At 37.1% G+C, this 21,782-nt stretch overlaps 1 protein-coding gene across 2 annotated transcripts in view; it reads right to left on the reverse strand.

The window, feature by feature from the left end:
• Positions 1 to 21,782, reverse strand: part of LOC149796577 (uncharacterized) — a 318,277-nt gene that overhangs the window by 295,568 nt on the left and 927 nt on the right. The window lies entirely within an intron of this gene.

Below are 21,782 nucleotides of genomic sequence, written 5' to 3' on the forward strand. Positions count from 1 at the left end.
ATGCCTCACAGAGGATGGACTCATCAGAAAGATGGACTGATTATTGCAAAGAACTCTACAACCATCAGTCCATAGAATACCCAGAGGTGCTTGAAGTTCCAAACTCCTCAAATGAAGATGATTTCCCCATTCTCAAAGAAGAGCTGGAGTCAGCAATAAGAGCACTGAAGAATGGGAAGGCAGCTGAAGTAGACAACAATCCAGCTGAACTTATCAAGAATTGGTGGGGGGATCAGTGATAGAGCTACTAACAAAAATCTTCAACAAGATCTGGCAGACTGGAGAATGGCCAACACAATGGACCCAGTCACTGATTATAATATTCCACAAAAAGGCAATGTCCAGTTGTGCCAAAATTATAGAACTATCAGTTTGATCAGCCATGCTAGTAAGGTGTTGCTGAAGATCATCTTGAAGAGATTGAAACCACAAGCAGAAGAAATAATCGCTGAAGAACAGGCCGTGTTCCGGAATGGAAGAAGCACAACATAACAAATATTCAATCTCAGGGTTCTGTGTGAAAAGTACTCGCAACATCAACAAGACATCTATCATGTGTTCATAGATTTCAAAAACGCCTTTGACAGAGTGTGGTATGAGGCATTCTGTGCCACAATGAAGAAGTACAACATGGGTCAAAAGTTGACCAATACAATCAAGCAGCTGTACGCCAAGGCTACCAGTGCAGTAATTGCTCAGTGCTCTGTGGGGGACTGGTTTCAGACAACAGTCGGAGTACGTCAAGACTGTCTCCTGTCACCCACGGTTTTCAGCATCTACTTAGAGCGCATCATGAGCGAAGCCCTGGAAAACCACTGTGGGACAGTCAGCATTGGAGGGCGTAACATCACCAACTTCCGCTTTGCAGACGACACTGATGGGCTGGCAGTGAAGACGAGCTTGCACCTTAGTGAAGAACCTGGATGAAACATCTTCCAGATTTGACATGGAGTTAAACGCTGAGAAGACAAAGCTGATGACAAATAGTGGCAAACAAATCTCAGCCAAGATTAAAGTCAGAGGACAGGAACTGGAAACAGTGAGCCAGTTCAAATATCTTGGTTCCATAATCACCGAAGAGGGATCAAGAGCAGAAGTTTTGTCAAAAGCAGCACGAACAACGGCAGCTATGTCAAAGCTAAGACCCATCTGGAGGGACAAGAATATCTGTCTGAAAACTAAAGTCTAAAAGCACTAGTCATCTCAGTCTTTTTGTGTTCATGTGAGGCCTGGAATCTGACAGCAGAATTACAACGAAGAATCCAGGCACTTGAAATGAGATGCTACAGAACCATCCATGGCATCTCTTACATGGACCACATCACAAATGAAGAAGTGCGTAATACCATCAGGCGCGAAGTAGGCCAATATGAGGACCTCCTCACCACCGTCAAAAAGAGAAAGCTGAAATGGTATAGCCATGTCACTAGAGCCAACAGTATATCCACAACAGTCCTGCAGGGCAGCGTCCAGGGTGGCAGAAGGAGAGGTAGACAGAGAAAAAGGTAGACTTACAACATCACAGAATGGACCAGGAAACGTTTTGCGGAGACACAGGCATTGACACATGATCGAGACAAGTGGAGGTAACTGGTCAGATGTTCAGCAGCACAGCGCCTCGACGACCACACTAGGTCAAGAGACTGGTGCTGCTGATGATGAATACTTATACAGTCAAGCATACGACATAAGTACTGATACAGTCAAGCGTACGAGTATCAGACCCATTTAATAGTTATGCGTCAAGAGTACGAGTATATGACCGATTTAATAGTTATGCGAGCAAACGTATAAGTATCAGACCAACTTAATACTTATGCAGTCAAATATACGAGTATCCTAACGAGTTACTGTCAAGCATATGCACCTGACCGATTTAATACTTAACTAAATCAGTTCAACGTGCGAGTATCGAACCAATTTCCTCTAGTTACTTCCATATACAGGTGTGCCTTTCGACAAAATTCGTTCATCCGGATGACATCTATGTTCGGTGAAGGGCAATATATTTTGTGTGTGTGTGTGTGTTTGTGTGTGTGTTTGTGTGTGTGTGTATATATATATATATATATATATATAAATATATATATATATATATATATATATATATATATATATATATATATATATATATATATATATATATATATATATATATATATATATATATATATATATATAAGCTGTCGATCACTTCAAGTACCCTGGAAGCATCATATCTTCCGATGGATCGCTAAACTAAGAGATAATGGCACGCATCAACAACGCCAGTCAATCACTAGGACGTTTCCGCTCTCGCGAGCGGAGTCACAGGAATATCAAACTGTCCACCAAGATAAAGGTCAAAAAAGCAGTTGTGTTAACAAGTCTTCTATATGGATGTTAGACCTGTTAGCACATCAAGCAACTTGGGCGCTTCAACACGAGAGCCCTGCGTTGGATTATGGGCGTCAGATTTCAAGACAGAGTGACGAACCTAGAAGTGCTGGATAGAGCAGGCTTAATCAGTATCGAAGTGATGGTCATGAGAGCCCAATTCTGGTTGATGAGTCATGTCATCCGTATGAAGGAGTCTCAAATGCCACATCAAATTTTGTATGGAGATCTATCTAGTAGACACAGAAAACTTGGTCGCCCGAAGAAAAGATTCAAAGACTCCATCAAAGACAGCCTGATATGCTTTTCGATATCGGTGACAATCCTCGAGTCCTGTGCCAAGGATAGACCTGGCTGGCGTGCAGCTGTTAGTAAGAGGTGCAAAACCTTCGAGGATACCCGCAGAACGAAAGTCGCCACCGCCAGGGAACGCAGGTAAGCCTCAACGTCAAGAACCAACCCATGCCTCCAGTGTACACTCTGGTCCAGGACATGCGAATCTCGTATCTGACTCATCAGCCACATGAGGACCCATCAGCGAAGAGCAGCGCAGGATTAACTTCATCAAGTCCGATGGTCAAACAACAACAACGCTTCCAATTATAGCTAAGATTTTATTTGCAAACATTTGGAGTCTGTGTGTGTGTGTGTGTGTGTGATTTGGATTTTTAACGTAGCTTTTAAAAACTTTCAGTCATGTCGCTGCAATATCAGCAGTGTGGCAGTTTATAGTGATGTCTAGCATTGGGGCATCCTGCCGCAGGCATGTGGCATCATATCCCACCCAGTCATATTATCCTGACACCAGACCGACCAGTCCTAACACTAATCTCTTAATGTTGAGAAGCAAGCGAGGTAGATGCTAGTACCGTTTTATGTCTTTGGTATGACTTTGCCTGGGTTCGAACCGCGACATCTCGCATCAGAGGCGGACTCTCGAACCACTTAGGCTTCCGGAGCGTCTGCAAACATCTGGAACCTTCCTGAATAAAATTTTCCATTTGGTAATATTTTTTTATAGAAAATGCTAATTGTGACCTGAGGTCAAGTAGAGGACTAAATCATCTTGCTTATCTAGAAATTAATCATTCACGCTGTAAGATCTTAGCAGAGTCAGTTGTATTATTGTTGTATCCAGTATTTCATTAAGCAGAAATTTATTTATTCAAATTATTTAATTCATTTATTCCTCTCTGGAAATACAAAGTGCCCATAAATAACATTCTTGGTAATACAGGCCTGGATTTAAAGTGAAATTAAAAAGGATATATTCTTCGATTGTATTAATGCCATTCAACAAAATACTGTTGACACATCATTACGACATAGGCCATCACAGGCACATCAACACTTCCACCGTGGGTCTTATTTTGGAATATCACTAACGTTTATTCATAACTTTAATCATTAGGACTTGTAATAGAAATTCAAGGATTATTGTAATTTAATTCGCAATACAGTACGTTCTTTTTTAAATACATTTTTTACGTTGTATTCAAGGGAAATACATTATTTTGTTGATTTTACAAAGCTTGCTGCTTTTCATTCTTTCGTTTTATTAGTTTAAGACCATGGAGTCGTAATATTATATACTGCTTTAATCCCTTAGTGGAAGCTGTGAAATTAGGATATACTTTACATTTTTGTGTGCTACAAAAACAAATGTCGCAAATATGTTGCAAATTTATGTACATTGAATGAAAGAGATAAGACATAAATTCGTGCATAATCCACATTTTTCAACTAATTAATGTATGCTAATTTTCTTTGGCATACATTTGACAAACTCAAAATGCCCTTCCGCTGCACTACCGCTTGAAAACCGCTTGACTTGTCTACTGAAGAGTTCTAATTGGATTAGATTCAGCTGCAGTTTCACTGAACATCGGCCACAATAACATATCCACTGAAATAACACTTCAAAACTCATTTTCAGTGTAAGGTCCAAGTGCAATGCTGTTGGATTTTCACTTTAAAACCACCAAATTTAGACTTCAACCCCAATGAAACTGTACATTGAACTTCAGCTGAATTTATCTACTGAAAAGCAGATAAATGAGTCAAACTGCAATTCCGCTGCACTTCTACATTTAGGATTGAACTCCGTTGAAAATGTAGGTTTCACTTCGCTGAATTAATCCGGTAAATTTAGGCTGAACAGCTCATCTGCATAGTGATGTTGCTGTTGTTGTTGTTTTGGGTTTAACACCATTTCACAACATAAGATAGGCTATACATGGCGGCCAGTATAAACGGTGGAGGAAGAACACGGGAAAACCCCAGTAAGAACAACCGACCCACTTGAAGCTACTGGCAATCTTTCTCACACACCCACATTGGTCTATCCCTTGAATCGAACCCACGCGGACAGTGATGAGACGACTGTGATCGGTAAAGGCATGCGCTTTAGACCATTCGGCTAAACAGGGCCCCGCATATCACTGTGCGCTGAAGTTCCGGTAAAGGTTCTCTCAATGTTATTAAAAGCTTTGAAAAACAGCAGTGGTTTTTGTCGTTGTAGTCAGTCTTCTTCTCATCTATATGTACGCTTCGACTTTTTCTTGGCTACCGACTTTTATAACTTTCCACTTTATTTCTGCTAATAGCCTGCTAGAAATCCAAAGTTTATTTGACCTGTGTAATTCCAAGGAAAAGATTTAAAAGTTTATTATTTTAGTATACAATTCACCAAACTAATGTGCAAAATAGTCAGCTTAATAAGAGACATTTTAAAGTTTTGATCAAATAGACCATAAAAAAAACATCCCCAGGCAAGCTGACAGCTCTTGATTTAGTACCTTCATACAAACGACAATTAACCTAACAGTGATCAGTGGGAATTTACTAAATTAAAACTTGAACAATAGTTAAGATAACACAATAAAAATAATAAATCTAAATGAAAATTAATATTTATTTATTTGTTTATTTATTTATTGTCTTTGGTTTGCAACAAATTATGGCTTAAAAAACTGGATTAAATTTTGCAGCCAACGTATGCAGCTGAACAGTTCCTAATAATAACGACAGCGTATGAAAGTTCAGTTTGACATCTACGCGGACACAAAACAATTATTCCCCCATCATACAATACTGTCGTTTCACCTGTTCGTACCTGTAATCAATGTACAGATGGACAGGTGTTTAATTATCTTTGTATTACAGGTCTGGTACATGTGCACAAGAAAGTCGGCCACATAACACCAATCCAATAGTTCACGTGGCACCTTATAGATGTTCTTCTCGAACGAAACATGAACTTTGTTGACGCATGGCAGGTTTGATTTTACCCGGTTTTTCTCTTCTTTAGATAAACTAAGAAGCAAAGCCTTGACAACACCATTGTATAGAACAATGAATAGATGTTAAGAAATAAATCTCCAGCATAACAGGGATAGAAATGAATCGTGCGTTAGCACTTATCGTTATTAATGTGTAAAACAATTGAACTGGGACACTTACTGTGATCTTTATGTGAATAACGAATTTGTGATGAAGGTTGATATAACTATTCATTGCCAAGGAAAATAAATAATTTCAGAATATTGATGTATTGTGGACACTTATTCGTGTTATATTTAATAACAAAACAGTCCCAACTTATATATCGTATTTATATATCCATGAAACAGAGTAAAAACACAAATAAGTTCCAGTCTGCTGTATATATATAGACCATCGTTGTATAGATCCTCATTTCTATATCTGAACAATACATATTTACAATACACATTTTACATGTACAACAAGACTACCTGGTCATATAGTCTACATATAGTTTTTAATAAACACATGGTTTAACATTTTATTTTTTATTACGAGTTACACATAAACTGTGGCTGTAATATTTATAAGAATAAATACATCCATTCATTTAACCTGACTGATGAACTAATCCAAACAGGAGCAAACTATATTAGTGATAAGCAACATGTTTTTGTTTGCTTGTTTTTGTTGTTTTGTTGTTGTTGTTATTGTTGTTTTGTGTGGACGCATTATAGAAGTAGAAATTTCTCTCGTTTCAACTTTTATCCCCTCATCAGCATTTTAAATATTACTCCTGTGAAGAAACCTAGGAATTAATAAACCCATTTATTAAAGTCCATGAAAGAAATAAATATCTTCAAAATTTCTACAAAACATTTACAATTAAAATGGGTCAAATATGCTGAAATTTTAAATGAGGATATATTACTTGCTTGTTTACATGTACCGGTATATATATTAGGTGGAAATAAATATACATTTATATCTAATATCACAGGTACCAACCAGATAGCAGGTTAGATGCATCAGCTATACTTCACTTCAACAAAACGTACCAAATGAGTACGTATTAGATAACTGAACACTCTACATCGGGTAACTTAGAAACATTATTCTAGAAACAGAAACTGAAACTGCAGAAAATACATTGTCTATGGACAGGCCGACGGACACAGCTAACGCTACAATTCCCGCATCTTCTGTCAGATGAATGAAAATGCAAACATAAACAAAACAAACTTCATATTTTTAAAACAAGTCAAGCCGCTAGGGAAATTTGCAGATTAACACGGATGCAAACAAGTATATATCGACAGAGCATCAAAATGAATACAGGAATATGTGTGCAGATCAGTCTATCCTAGGTTTAAACGCCTTCGTTACTTGGTACAAGCCATGACTCAAACATCAATCGAATTATGGAAGCTGCTCAACAACTAGCACAGTCCAGCTGGAAAATCTAACCTGGTATTCGGCCCACATCACCACCATAACAAAAGAAAATAAAAGGAACTCAAACCCCAAATTTTGACCCTCAGCCCTTCGAATTTGTTAAGTTAGAGCACAGTGCAATCAATGTTAAATTCCTAGCACATCGGCACATCAGCAATAAACCTGACAATCAGGACACCAACCTGTAGTCGGCCAACTCCTTCTGAATATTCTTTTACTGAATTTGGACAGGTGTGTACACCCTGAATTGATACTGACGACGAAAGGGCCGATATTTGTTCGCCTGAAGGTATATATCTTTGAATTTTTATCATGTAACAAATTAAAAATCTAGATAGCATGCTAAATGTACTGCAATCGTAGCGAACCTCTGAATATACGGTAATCGTAGCGAACCTCTGAATGTACGGCAATCGTAGCGAACCTCTGAATGTTCCGCAATCGTAGCGAACCTCTGAATGTACGGCAATCGTAGCGAACCTCTGAATGTACGGCACTCGTAGCGAACCTCTGAATGTACGGCAATCGTAGCGAACCTCTAAATGTGCGGTAATCGTAGCGAACCTCTGAATGTGCGGTAATCGTAGCGAACCTCTGAATGTACGGCAATCGTAACGAACCTCTAAATGTGCGGTAATCATAGCAAACCTCTGAATGTGCGACAATCGTAACGAATCTCTGAATGCACGGCAATCGTAGGGAACATTTGAATGTGCGGTAATTGTAGCGAACCTCTAAATGTGCGGTAATCGTAGCAAACCTCTAAATATTCCGTAATCGTAGCAAACCTATGAGCCTGCAAATATGTGGCAATCGTATCAAACCTATAAGCCTGTGAATATGCGGCAATCGTAGCAAAAGTTAGAGCCTGCGAATATGCGGCAATCGTAGCTAACCTCTGAATGTGCGGTAATCGTAGCGAACCTCTGAATGTGCGGTAATCGAAGCGAACCTCTGAGCTTCCAACACGTTGCAACAGTGATTCCAAATTTCAAACATGTGACTGCATTGGTTTCCAAGTGAATTCGTCGCTAGACAGATTGTATCATGCACTTTACTCAGACCTTTGAAAGTTTACAGCATTTCCGTGGGAACTAAAGAAAGCCCACTGCTTGGATAAAATTACTGCGCGTTTCAGCAGACTATTTAGATTTTTTCAATGGAGTCTTAGGATATATATTCACAATTTTTTTTTTCTAAACAAAAACTTTAAGATTGTGCGCTGTTAAATGTGTTGGGTTTCCTAATTAATCACTCATCAACTGGGATTCCTCTTTGGTATTTTCATCACCTACCCTTTCCCTTTCTTCTCACCCACTCCAAATGATTATATTTTTGGGTGTAAAATTCAGGTTTAAAAAGCTTTGTGGAGCACACCGTATGTAACTATTTCAGCATGCACACGTTGCACAGGTAATTTGGTCTGCTGACAGGTGTACATTATTGGCTATCAGACATGATATGCATGCTATTACTTATGTAAGTTTTATTCCACTGTATGACAGCCAGTCTAATTGATTACGGTGATGATCTGTACAATAAAATGACAGCAAATAGGTCGCCCAAGTTGCAAAACGACAAGCAGTCATATTGTGGCTTACAGCTCAGGAGAGGTGTGTCAGGTGCTACCACACACGTTTGACCTTATATGGTATTCTAGCACGGCTATTGTGAGAGAAAAACGAAAGATGGACATACGACTCTCCTTCATTATACGACCCTTTATTATAACAGTTCCTGTTATAATGCTAGTTAGGTCATGGATGTGGTAGTAAAAATACACGTATTATGCACTTCATTATAAGGCAATCTCAATATACGATTGTATATTCAATGCCTCCCTTGCACATCATTATAACAAGGGAGTACTGTATTTGACAGTTAATATTGTACATCTTGGGCTTGTTATCATAACGTAATAGAGGCAACCTAAAAGAGACGAAAGATGAACGTAAATGTGTGATTTTACATTTGTATACACTTTTTTCTTTTTCTCGGCAGGGTTTATCCACAGACGTACTATTAGATCTCTGCCAAAATGACACAGACGAATCCCACCAACAGAAACGATAAGCAAACTACATTTAAGAAATGAAAGCAGAAATATAGGACACAATGACATAGCCTTGATTTCAATTTTAGAAGACCCCTATTATTTAATCAAATGTCAATAGCAATTTAACAAATTTGTCATGGGAAGAAAGGTTAAACATATAACTGCAGGTCATAGTGACCTAGATTTGAAGTAATTTTGCTTTAAGGACTCACACAAAAGAATTATTTGCATCAAGATTAAAATATATTGATTGCAAAACTAAGAAACATACATGAATACAAATATTTGCCGAATTTGGTTTAATTTCACATTCATGTCAAATTTAGTTAGTAACTCAGACACTAGATCCAAGATTTAAACACCAGGTCAGGAAAATCACTGAGAATATTAAGTGTTATTTTGAAATGTATATGTGATAATCATAATCTAACACATCCTTTCACAACGTACACATACGATGTACTTCGAAATTAATTTTAAAAAAAAAACAGTAAGTCAAAATCAACGAATACATGATGAAAACCTTGTAAATGTTCCTCTAACCCCCTCCCCATCTCAAGTGAAAATTTAAAAAAAAATAATAATATCCCCTCCCCCTCACCATGATGGATTAAGGAAAAAGATATCATAATTTACCAAGAAGACAGTAAACAAGGAATGTAAGTACCAAAGTAGAAAAAGTCAATAATCATAAAACATGGCTCACCTTACTTGGAAATGTGAAAAAGACCCTTCCCACATCAGTCATTATGACTGACAGTATACTTTTACAACAGACTTGCAATTGAATTGCATAGTGTTTGGAAGTGGAATTAAAAATACTTCTATAATAATATTAAAACGCATCAACAGAAAGAAAACAAATCAAACTTTTTATCAGTTTTTATATTTGTGCTATCGTTGTTTTGGGGTTGAACGTAAGTTTTCAGCACATGGTGGCCAGTATATCTGGTGGAAGGAAAAACACGAAAAACCCTGGGAAGAACCACGGACCCACGGTAAGCTACTTGAAAGCTTTCTCACATACCCCACACTGGCCGAGCCTGAGACTCGACCCACGCGGACAGAGGTGAGATATCAGTGATCTGTAAAGACGAACAATTTATACCACTCGGCCGACCTTTATCACTATGTACCCTGTTGAAAACGTAAAAAGGTAAATTGCCAGGTTGTTCACCACTAAGATAAAAGGACAGAAAATCCTTTGCTAGGTGACTTTAATGTGAAGTGTCTCAATCCTGACTTCGATGCATCTACTCGTCATGTTTCATCTCTATTACCTATTATGCAATGCCTTCAAAAAAAAGGAGCTCAACATAATAGGCAAGGTTTTTGAAACGTCGTATAAGGAAGACACTGGCCTACTTTTGGAGGAAATGACGCAAATATTCATTTTAACTAATACGAACCACGCCACAACAACGTACACAAAAATGAAGCATTATTTTGCATATGAAAAGTATCACACTATATTTGAGAATCTAGCGACACTAAAATAATTTATTTTATTTCATGGTGAGATACTAAAATATATTAGTGGCGAAAAGTTATATTGTCAAAGTACTACTTTTCTCGACAGAATGTCGATACTACTTTTGGAACTACTTTTCCCTCTTTCAAGAAATATATCTGCCCTTTATGTATCATATTCAAGCCTGTATTTTCATATAGCCTATCTCTCTCTCTCTCTCTCTCTCTCTCATAAAACGTGTCAACTGTAGACCGTCTCGAGGGTCCCCGAGTGGCTGAGTGGTCTAAAGCGCTCAACGTTCCGGATCACTGCCATCTCGCCTCTGTCTGCGTGGGTTCGAGTCCAAAGCTCGGCTAGCGTGGGTACGTGGGAAAGCCTGTCAGTACCTTCTCGTGGGTCGGTGGTTCTTCCCTGGGTTTTTCCTCCACCAGTTATACTGGCCGCCATGTATAGCCTATCGTGTGCTGAAAAATGGCGTTAAACCCTAGAACAACAACAAGAAGAAGACCATCTCGTGTAGCCTACAGCTATGCCATCATTGAGGTGCAACAAGAAATCTCTAAAAACCAAATCCAAACAACAAAAGCCATACTTATGTATTCACTATTTTTATAATTATTTCTCTACATGAATTACGGAAATCTTAAGTGAATGAACTATAATCTATAATCAGTTGTCAGGTATCATTCATACAATTTTGTTACACATAGTATACATATGTACTACAAAGGTAAGAATTTATAACAAAAAAGCCCTGTTGATTAAATACATTAATAGCAATTTTAATTAGCAATTTTAATTCGCGTCATAATCGTGTTTGAAAACGATGGATTCAATTTGGCGTTGATCTGTAGTGATTACAAACCGAAATTAAGCGAAATTGGACGCAGTATCTGATACCGAACTGCAAGCCATGCCACAAAAAATTCACGATTCAGTGTAGAAATAAACAGAAGGAAAAAAAACGAAAAAAAATTCTTAAAAGTAAACTCACAGTCATTAAAATCTTTTGTTTACGCCTTGATGTACGTCAGATGTAACAGCTTTCTGATATTTTCTACCTTACCCCATCCCAACAGTATCAAGCCGCGCATAAGATGTTGTTGTTGTTGTTGTTGTTGGGTTTAACGCCATTTTTCAGCACACGATAGGCTATACATGGCGGCCAGTATTAATGGTGGAGGAAGAACCCGGGAAAAACCCAGAAAGAACCACCGACCCTCGAGAAGCTACTGGCAAGCATAAGATGTGTTAACACAAATGAAAATATCTTCATTTTCGTACAAATGCAGGTTTTTGTTGATAACATAGACACTATCAAGCATTAGATGTAGATGCAAAATTTTGTACAACATCGCTGTCCCAAAATTATTGTAAAATGTAGGAAATGATTGTATAGATGTAGTAATGTAGCTGTTAATCACAGTGACCCAGAATCGATTGAGAAAATCCAAGTAAATCGACGGTTTTTACCATTGAAAAATACGTTTCTTGCCACGTTATACGGAAATATTTCACTCGTGAAGTGGAATTATATTTTGTTATATATTTCATAATGAGATTTTTAAATAAATCAGAGGAAGAAATATAACTTTTGGAACTACTTACTCTTTCCATTTCGGATGTATATATGTCCTTGTGCATTTTCGTCCAACCTGTATTTCCATATTTAAGCCTATTTAATTTCTTCTTCTTCTTCTTCTTCTCTCTCTCTCTCTCTCTCTCTCTCTCTCTCTCTCTCTCTCTCTCTCTCTCTCAGAATGAATGAATGTCTTAAAATGTGTCAACTCTGTTGACACTCAATTGTGCATCACTGTAATCAATGAATTGGCGTCGCCAAGAATGCACAAAAATTAATCTCAAACAACAACAAGCAGGCTTCAGGTATTAACTTTTTAATGTATGATTTCCACATGAATCATGCAAACTGTCAGTGACAACTTCGATGACCTGTTCCATTCGTTATTCTGTCACCTGTATAGTACCATACCTGTTACACTCAACGACAAAAGGTACACAATTTCGTGATAAAAACTCGTGACTACATTTACACACAAAATTGTTTAAGTGATGATTTTAAATGTCATCACAATCATGTCATGTCTGAAAACGATGGAGAAATCAAGCATAAATCAGTGTCGACTGCACACCGAAATTAAGTGACAATCGAAATTAGGGTACAGCATCGATCACCTTATGCAGATCACAAGCCTGGTGTTGCACACAAAAATGCAGAAATAACAAGTATCGCGGCCGAGATCCTAATAAGTAAATTCACGATTATAGGATAAGTTGTTATGGATCCTGTTGGAACGTTCTGTCACATGTTATAGTACCCAACCCCAACAAAGTTGTTCTCAATGCTCATTGAATCCACCCGTGCAAATGTGTTAACTTATATAAAATTACTTTATTTATGCACGTAAAAGTGCATTAATTTGACAAAAACTCGTAATTTTAAGCATTATATACACAATTTAAATTTGTTAAAAGTCGCTGTCCGATAATTATTGTAAACTTTCAGAACTTCTTGTTATCGATGTAGTAATGAAGCCGTTAATCGCATCGGCACATACTAGCTTGAAAGTCGACTCAAACCAGAAACAACATTAACCCTGATCTGCCGTCACATACTGCGCCGACTTGTTTTACCTATTACTCTGCATAAACCGAGATCTGCATTTCGGTCTGTGCAGTTGGATTCGACTTCTAAGCGAGTACAGATGGTAAATACAAATTTATTTATTACTTGCAGTACTTTTGCATGTTACTATATTTTGACTTACATAATGTCAACAGCAGTGTCATGAAGTTTTCTTACGAGTTACATATTGAAAAATGATATTTGTATACATGTATTAACCTATATAGCATAGTGGACACGTGATAAACCTCGTATAGCACTAACCTACCTGCTGTAGTACAGGACATACTGGTCAGGTAGGCACTCAGTATAGGACTATTCTAGTAATGAGTGTCATTTTCAAGAGTTTGATTACACATATCTTTACATGGCGATTATTCACTTTATCTTCATACACCCCTATTCCTTTGTAGTTCATTATATACACGCCCCGATAAACGTATACAGTACAAATCCATACAAAAAGTACATGGACAGTTTTGGACGAAGTCAACATTACGGTATAATCCAGTACATGCGTGCATTGAAGTTACAAAGAAGATGTCGCGTATCGAAAAACAAAACGTATTACCCTATTATTTGTAATGACAGAACCAGCGTCTTCTTTCTTCACCACGTTTCGTACGTACCCACCCACCATTGTAAAAGTCTAGAACAATCAATGATTTTCGTGTAGAATTTTTGTTATGACATTGAAGGTGAAGAACATTCAACAATCAGGGTTGAATATATTTTGGTTAGCCTATAATAGTAAGGAATTTTAGAACAACAATGAATATTTGAGCAAAGGTGCAAACATAACCACTTTGCATACACTTTAACAATTGTAGAACCTGAGAATGACATCACATAATCCACCTGATCGTCGTTTACTGTTTTCATCTGAAATCGTGGGTCAAAAGAACAGCATAGATTCTTCTTCTTCTTCTTCTTCTTCTTATTATTATTATTATTATTATTATTATTATTATTAAATGACACCAGATGTGAGTCGAACAAGAAATCATGAGTAGCAAGATGAAAGACCCTGTTCTGCAAGTGCTTTATTATATATGACAATCGGGGTCTACACTATTATCAGTTAGATGCACGTTGTAGGCAAAAACGTACGGTCATTCCAACCACAATATATTATGACTGCTCCGGTGGTCTAGTGGTTAGAGCGTCCGCCTCGGATGCGGAAGGTCGTGGGTTCGATCTCCGTCTGAGTCATACCAAAGACTTACAAAAATGGTACTACAAGCTGCCTCGCTGGGCATTCAGCATTAAGAGGTTAGTGTTAGGACTGGTCCGCCTGGTGTCAGGATAATGTAACTGGGTGGGACATCATACTACATGTCTGCGGCATGATGCCCCAGTGCTAGACATCACTATAAACTGCCACATTTCAGACATCGTAATGATATGACTGAATTTTTTTTTAAAGCTACGTTAAAAATCTAAAATCACATCACATCACAATATCTTAAGAATCAATCCATGTTATACTAATACTGTTTATCAAATTGGTCCAATATTCATAAACTCCTCAACTTTAGCGAATACACAAATTTAATATTCAATTACAAACAAAAGGACTGACATACAAGAGTATGAAGACGTTCTTAGCTTACTCATAGTATGTTGTCCAATATGCACAGCTATTTTATACAAATTTAACAAATATGATTCCAAAGAAACAATCTTTTAGTTTAAGTGTGCACTCAAGTTGAAGACTTGGATGAATATGGAGCATGGTCTTCTGTAAATACGATCAAAACATGAGGTAATGATACTCAGTAATTGTAGACATCTGTGACTGAATGAGATCAGGCATGACGCAATCATAATCAGTAATTGTAGACATCTGTGACTGAATGAGATCAGACAGGACGTAACCATTATCAGTAATTGTAGACATATGTGACTGAATGAGATCAGGCAGGACGCAGTCATAATTAGTAATTGTAGACATCTGTGACTGAATGAGATCAGACAGGACGTAACCATTATCAGTAATTGTAGACATATGTGACTGAATGAGATCAGACAGGACGCAATCATAATCAGTAATTGTAGACATCTGTGACTGAATGAGATCAGACAGGACGTAACCATTATCAGTAATTGTAGACATATGTGACTGAATGAGATCAGGCAGGACGCAGTCATAATCAGTAGTTGTAGACATCTGTGACTGAACGAGATCGGACAGGACGCAATCATAATCAGTAATTGTAGACATCTGTGACTGAATGAGATCAGACAGGACGTAACCATTATCAGTAATTGTAGACATGTGACTGAATGAGATCAGACAGGACGCAGTCATAATTAGTAATTGTAGACATCTGTGACTGAACGAGATCAGACAGGACGCAATCATACTCAGTAATTGTAGATATCTGGGACTGAATGAGATCAGACAGGACGTGACTATTATCAGTAATTGTAGACATCTGTGACTGAATGAGATCAGACAGAACGTAACCATAATCAGTAATTGTAAACACGTGTAACTGAAAAAGATCAGACAGTACGTAATCATAATCTGTAACTGAAAGATATCTGTAACAGAACGAGATCAGACGGGACGTAACCATAACCAGTAATTGAAGAAATCTGTAACTGTATCAGTAATTGTAAACCCATGTAACTGAGTAAGATCAGCAGTAAGGAATCATAATCTATAACTGAAAGACATATGTAACTGAACGAGATCAGACAGGACGTAATCATTATCAGTAATTGTAGACATCTGTGACTGAATGAGATCAGACAGAACGTAAACATAATCAGTAATTGTAAACACATGTAACTGAGTAAGATCAGACAGTACGTAATCATAATATGTAACTGAAACAACATCTGTAACTGAACGAGATCAGACAGGACATAACCATAATCAGTAATTGTAAACACCTATAACTAAATCAGATTAGGCAGGACATAATCATAATTAGTAATTGTAGACATCTGTGACTGAATGAGATCAGACAGGACGTAACCATACTCAGTAATTGTAGACATCTGGGACTGAATGAGATCAGACAGGACGTAACCATAATCAGTAATTGTAGACATCTGTGACTGAATGAGATCAGACAGAACGTAGCCATAATTAGTAATTGTAAACACATGTAACTGAATAAGATTAGACGTAACCATAACCAGCAATTGTAGACATCTGTAACGGTATCAGTAGTTGTAGACAGACAGTACGTAATCATAATCTGTAACTGAACGAGATCAGAAAGGACGTAACCATTATCAGTAATTGTAGACATGTGTGACTAAATGAGATCAGACAGGACATAACCATGATCAGTAATTGTAAACACCTGTAACTGAATGAGATCAGACAGAACATAATCATAATTAGTGATTCTAAACATCTGAAACTGAATGATATCAAATAGGACGTAATCATAATCAGTAATTGTTAATATATGACAGGAAGTAATCGTACCCAGTGATAGTAGATTTCCGTAGCTGAATTAGAAAAGGCCCAACGTAATCATAATCAGTAATTGTAAATACACGTAACCAGAGGTAAGCATAAACAGTAATCGTAAAACTGTGTAGATGAATGAGACCCTGGCAAAGGCAGCATGATTATTAATTGCGAACATGTAACTGAATGAGAGCAACCCCGAGGCAATCCTAATTAGTTATTGTAAACATCTGTAACTTAATGAGACCAAAATGAGGTAATCGTATCAAGAAATTTTAAACATGTGTAACTGAATGAGATCATACCAAGGGTAAACATAATCAGTAACTGCAAACATTTGTAACTGCATGAGACAAAACAGAGGCAGTCGTATCCATTAATTGTAAACATATGTAACTGAATGAGATAAAACCGGAGGCAATCCTAATAATTGTAAACAGATGTAACCGATTGAGATCAGACCAGAGGTAGTATTCAGTAATTGTAAAGATAGGATACTAATGAGATCATACCCGAGGTAATAAAATCGGTCGTTCCAAACCTCTGTAACTGATTATAAACTTTTAAAAAAAAGTACAATGAAAAGTTGTAATGAAGCATCTTGTATTGCATCTCATTTTAGTTTAACCAATTAAGGTAAAAGAAAATACCCTGAAATCAAAATAATTTTCTGCTAATAGAATCATTACATTTTGTATGAACTAGTCGTTACACCTTGAACCAATTCTTCAAAATTCAACATAAACAGGTATAGAGAGACAATTATAAAGTTGTGAAATTTCACACAAAAAATTAAGGCAAAGATTTTACAAGTGATCTCATTTACACTGCTTAACTTTTAACGTAAGTGTCGTGTTCAGTGTAATACCTGCACTGTACACCTGAAAAAGTATCCAGTTAAATTTCGTTCGATAAAACATATATACCAATGTTCAGACTTAAAGAGTTAATTCCCATATCGAATTTGGCAACTCGCAGTGTGGAAAGTGTCTTCTCTTGCCAACATGGTTGGCTACATAAAATACATGTAAAAATTGGGTTATTTTTTATTGAGAGATTCAACTCACAAATTTAAATGGCAGCTAAATTCCAGGCATGCACGATGGTAAATTCCATGAAACTAGCGATCTTTCCAGGCATGCACGATAATAAATTCCATGAAAATAGCGATCTTTCCAGGCGGGTTTTAGTAGCGGCTTCACTGCAATAGGGCATGATGTAATCAAAACGTGTGCAGAACATTTTATGATTATTATGAAGAAAAACAAAGTAGCATTATGTCGAATACGGTATATTCTTTCGGTTCTAAATAACATACGCTCATGATAGTGCGAAGACCACCCCCCCCCCTTAGGAAAAAAAGAAGAAAAAAGGCATGATTCAAGAAACCCGACCTAGCCTATTTTAATGGTGCAAATCCTAAAACTTCTCACTTTTTAGACCGTTAACAGAGCCAAATATTTTAGAAGGCTTAGTCCCTATCGTTTCAGCACAGACGCATGTATTTGTACCCAAAAAAATGTAAGCACATTTTAGGGTGTATAATACAATATTAAATGTGTTTTGGATTAAAAGTGGGGCGCTTTGGAATGTTACAAGAACAGAAGTAATAATCGGTAAATGAAATTAAAATTACAGTCATTGCTTAATTTGCTTTTTGTTGATATCTCTCATAGGGCCAAAAAATGTCCCAGGAATTTATGAAGCTAAAAAGCATTTCAATAGGTACTGAAATATTTAAACAATTGTTTAACTGAGAGTAGATATACGATTTTCTTCTTGTATTGAGAGTAGCTATAATTAATTTTCTTCCAATGTAATAAAGAATGCTCATGTATGAAGACATGTATTGTAGGGTCATTCTTAAAATCTGTAACACACCGAAATATATGTGCGGTCAAACGTAATACAAATGCAATTGAGCATATGCAAGAAAGGCATTTTATTCAGTTACTTTGCCCAACGTAATCCAAATCATAACTGTAATACAAGTGTTTCAAAAATAAAAGAATTTATTACATGTGCAAGGATTTGATGCCAGCTCTGAATGAAACCTGCTACAAGATCGTGGTATAACGGCTCACATTTTACTTGGATACTACATGGATCTAAGCGTACATGAAACATGCAAAAGATATGGGATTATGCTTTACACAGCGATGCCCCCCCCCCCACTGTCACCACCACCGCCACCAAGCACAGTGCACCTGGTACAACACTGTCATACTCATAGTGCAGTCTTTCAGGTGCGCAACAGTTAACATAATAACACCTGCATAGATTAATCTGTACACGACAAGGGCGGATTTCGATCTAATTGCACATAAAACTCGTAATAAAGCCAGAGAACTCAATGATCCAATTATGAACATTAAAAAAGTGCACTTTAAAAAATTCTTATGATTATGTTCCAACAGTTTCGTTCCTCTGAATTAAAATGTGCTTTAACACCTTCCATAGCCAAAATGCCTGACTTATTTGTGCTTTGTTTTAGTCGCCATTGAGTCAAGTATTGATTAAATACATAGCTAATGCATGACGTTTCTATGTCTCTACTGAAAGACACCGATCGAAAGCTTATCTCACTGGCATATATCCTTAAGAAAAGGACCAAATGTTGAAAATAATGGGGTGGGGTGGGAGGCGGAACTTGATGTACACCTGCACCTGATATATACGTATTTTCTTTGGTCCTTATTGTTGGACCAAATGATCAAAATTTGTTCTTCTTTTCTGTATTGTTTTACTTCTTATCTTTAGAAATGGAAAGGTGACAAATTTTGAATACCTCAACCCAAATCTCTCTCAAAAATGGTAAGTTCAGTTACAATAGACCCTGACAGCCCTGTTCATGGCATTGTTGTTGGGCATGGTCTATACGTTAGTACAACAACAACAACAAATGAATATTTTTGAGAATACAATTTAGTGTCCATCATGTGTTCTACTATCTTAATTCACCCGTTTCACCTTTTCTCATCTGTGAAAGTAGTATTCTTTGTCAGCCAGAAGGACTAATTAGATACAAAAGTACTTTTAATGCAGATGTGCAGCTCTGATGAAGCGTCAGTTACATGGTTTACGTTCAATAGGAACGTGAACAAAAATAAACAAAATATCATCCTAGAGTAATAGTGAAGTGTCCTAATGATCCAAAGTAAGCACTCTGATTGTAAACATCATTATTCTCTCTCTCTCTCTCTCTCTCTCTCTCTCTCGGTCGATCGATCAAACACGGACAGGGAAGTATGAGTCACGGTATATTCATTTACCATAATTTATGATTGCTTGCATGTGTACAAATATGAAATAGCAGTACAAGTAAAGCACAGTACACGCCACCTAACAATAGGCTAGCAGGGCTCAGGGAAAAAAATTAGACAAGCACTCGTCCCAAGGACGAGTGAATTGGAAGAGTTACTCGTCCCTGTCCTCATTATATTCAACACAGTACTTTTCCATTACACTGCTTACGCTTTTACTAAAGAACTATATGCAAACTTCAGACTAAAATGGCCCAGTACCATACAAATACATGTTCTAATACATGTCTCCTTAGATAAATATAATAGTATACAATGTTTGTAACTCGAGAAATTGCAGTCGCACACATAACCATTTATTTCCTTGTGGTATTCGCCTTTACAGAAAGCTTTCAGTAATCATCGTGTCATAAGTTTTGTTTTTAATAGAGATAGAATTAAGGGACAAAGAATGCAAACATTTTATGCTTTTCTTCTGCTCATTGTCAAGTCTGCTCCAGATCACCATTATTTTTTCAAGACAGCGCAGCTTATTAACATATTTTCATGCCAAACTAAACACGCCAGCAGATATTACTATACTTATGAAATTATTTTTCACCAAAAAAAAAAATGTTAGTAACTTGCATGTGAAAGAATAATTCCAACGTCTCAGTTTCCATCAACTTTAGCACTAAATGATCCATTCTGGTCAAACCTCCATTATAGAGAGCTACTCAACGACATCTTTAAAGGGAAGACTGTTGATTGGTTAAAATAAATGGAACACTTCTGGACCATTACCACATCTAGATTTCAACCAATTAGTTTGTGTCTCGACACTGCCTGCTTTATAAATAGATCACAAAAGCACGCTTTGAGTGAAAGCTGATGAGAATCGGCTGTGACACTTAAAATACTAATTCGAATGCAAGTTGGCAATATTTTTTATTGTATAAAGTAATCGCATACTTCTAGCAATATATGTTGGCATCTTCCCTTCGGCACGACAATGTATTAATAAAGCTTCAGGGTTGAAGCTACTGTTTACCTGAGACAACTGTAACATTGTCCGACCATTAAAAAAAATGTTGACCTTTTCCGTCTCTTTTCAGAAATCGGACTCAAAAAGATGCTGCACAGCTAGTTGAAAGGGAAACCTTCTCCATATCAAAATTACGCCCAAATTACTTAAAAGTGTTACTGTAAATGTGAACACCATTAGGAATGGCTGCGTGTAAATCTACAACCTACTATGATGACGATATCCTTTTAGTATCATGCTTACATCTGGAACAAAAACAAGAAATCGTTTCCTTCGCGACATGTTTTAGACACAGCAAGTAGCCAAATTACGCAGAGGTTATTTATAATCGACGTACGCCAAATATTAAGTGATGCTGAACTGTGGCGTTTGTTACGGGTGAAAATACATTCAGATTTATTCTCAAGGTGCGAATCTGCCCATGGACGAGTAAGTGAAGTCCTATTAAGCCCAGTCAGTTTTTACAGTCATCACGAGAGTTCGAGTGCTTTTACTGAGCCCGGACGAATTATCTCTCTTTGTTTGCATTTGAAATTGCGATGTTCCATTTAATACCGAGTATTTGTGGGGAAAAAGTATATTTCTATATATTGCTAAGTGAAGTAGTATTCAATAATAGTTTACACTGCAGCTCAATTGTTGTGGAGGGGGGGGGGTCTCTTTTTTTTCATCTTAACAAGTCCAAAGCTGTATAGCTTGGGGATACGTATGTACATGCATACCAAAGAGATCGACTGATAGAAAGGAAAATAGAAAGAAAGAAAGAAAATAATGAAAGAAAAAGATATAATCTTTA

The sequence above is a fragment of the Sinohyriopsis cumingii genome, chromosome 6 (assembly GCF_028554795.1).
Source record: "Sinohyriopsis cumingii isolate HCF-2022 chromosome 6, ASM2855479v2, whole genome shotgun sequence".
Lineage (NCBI taxonomy): Eukaryota > Metazoa > Mollusca > Bivalvia > Unionida > Unionidae > Sinohyriopsis > Sinohyriopsis cumingii.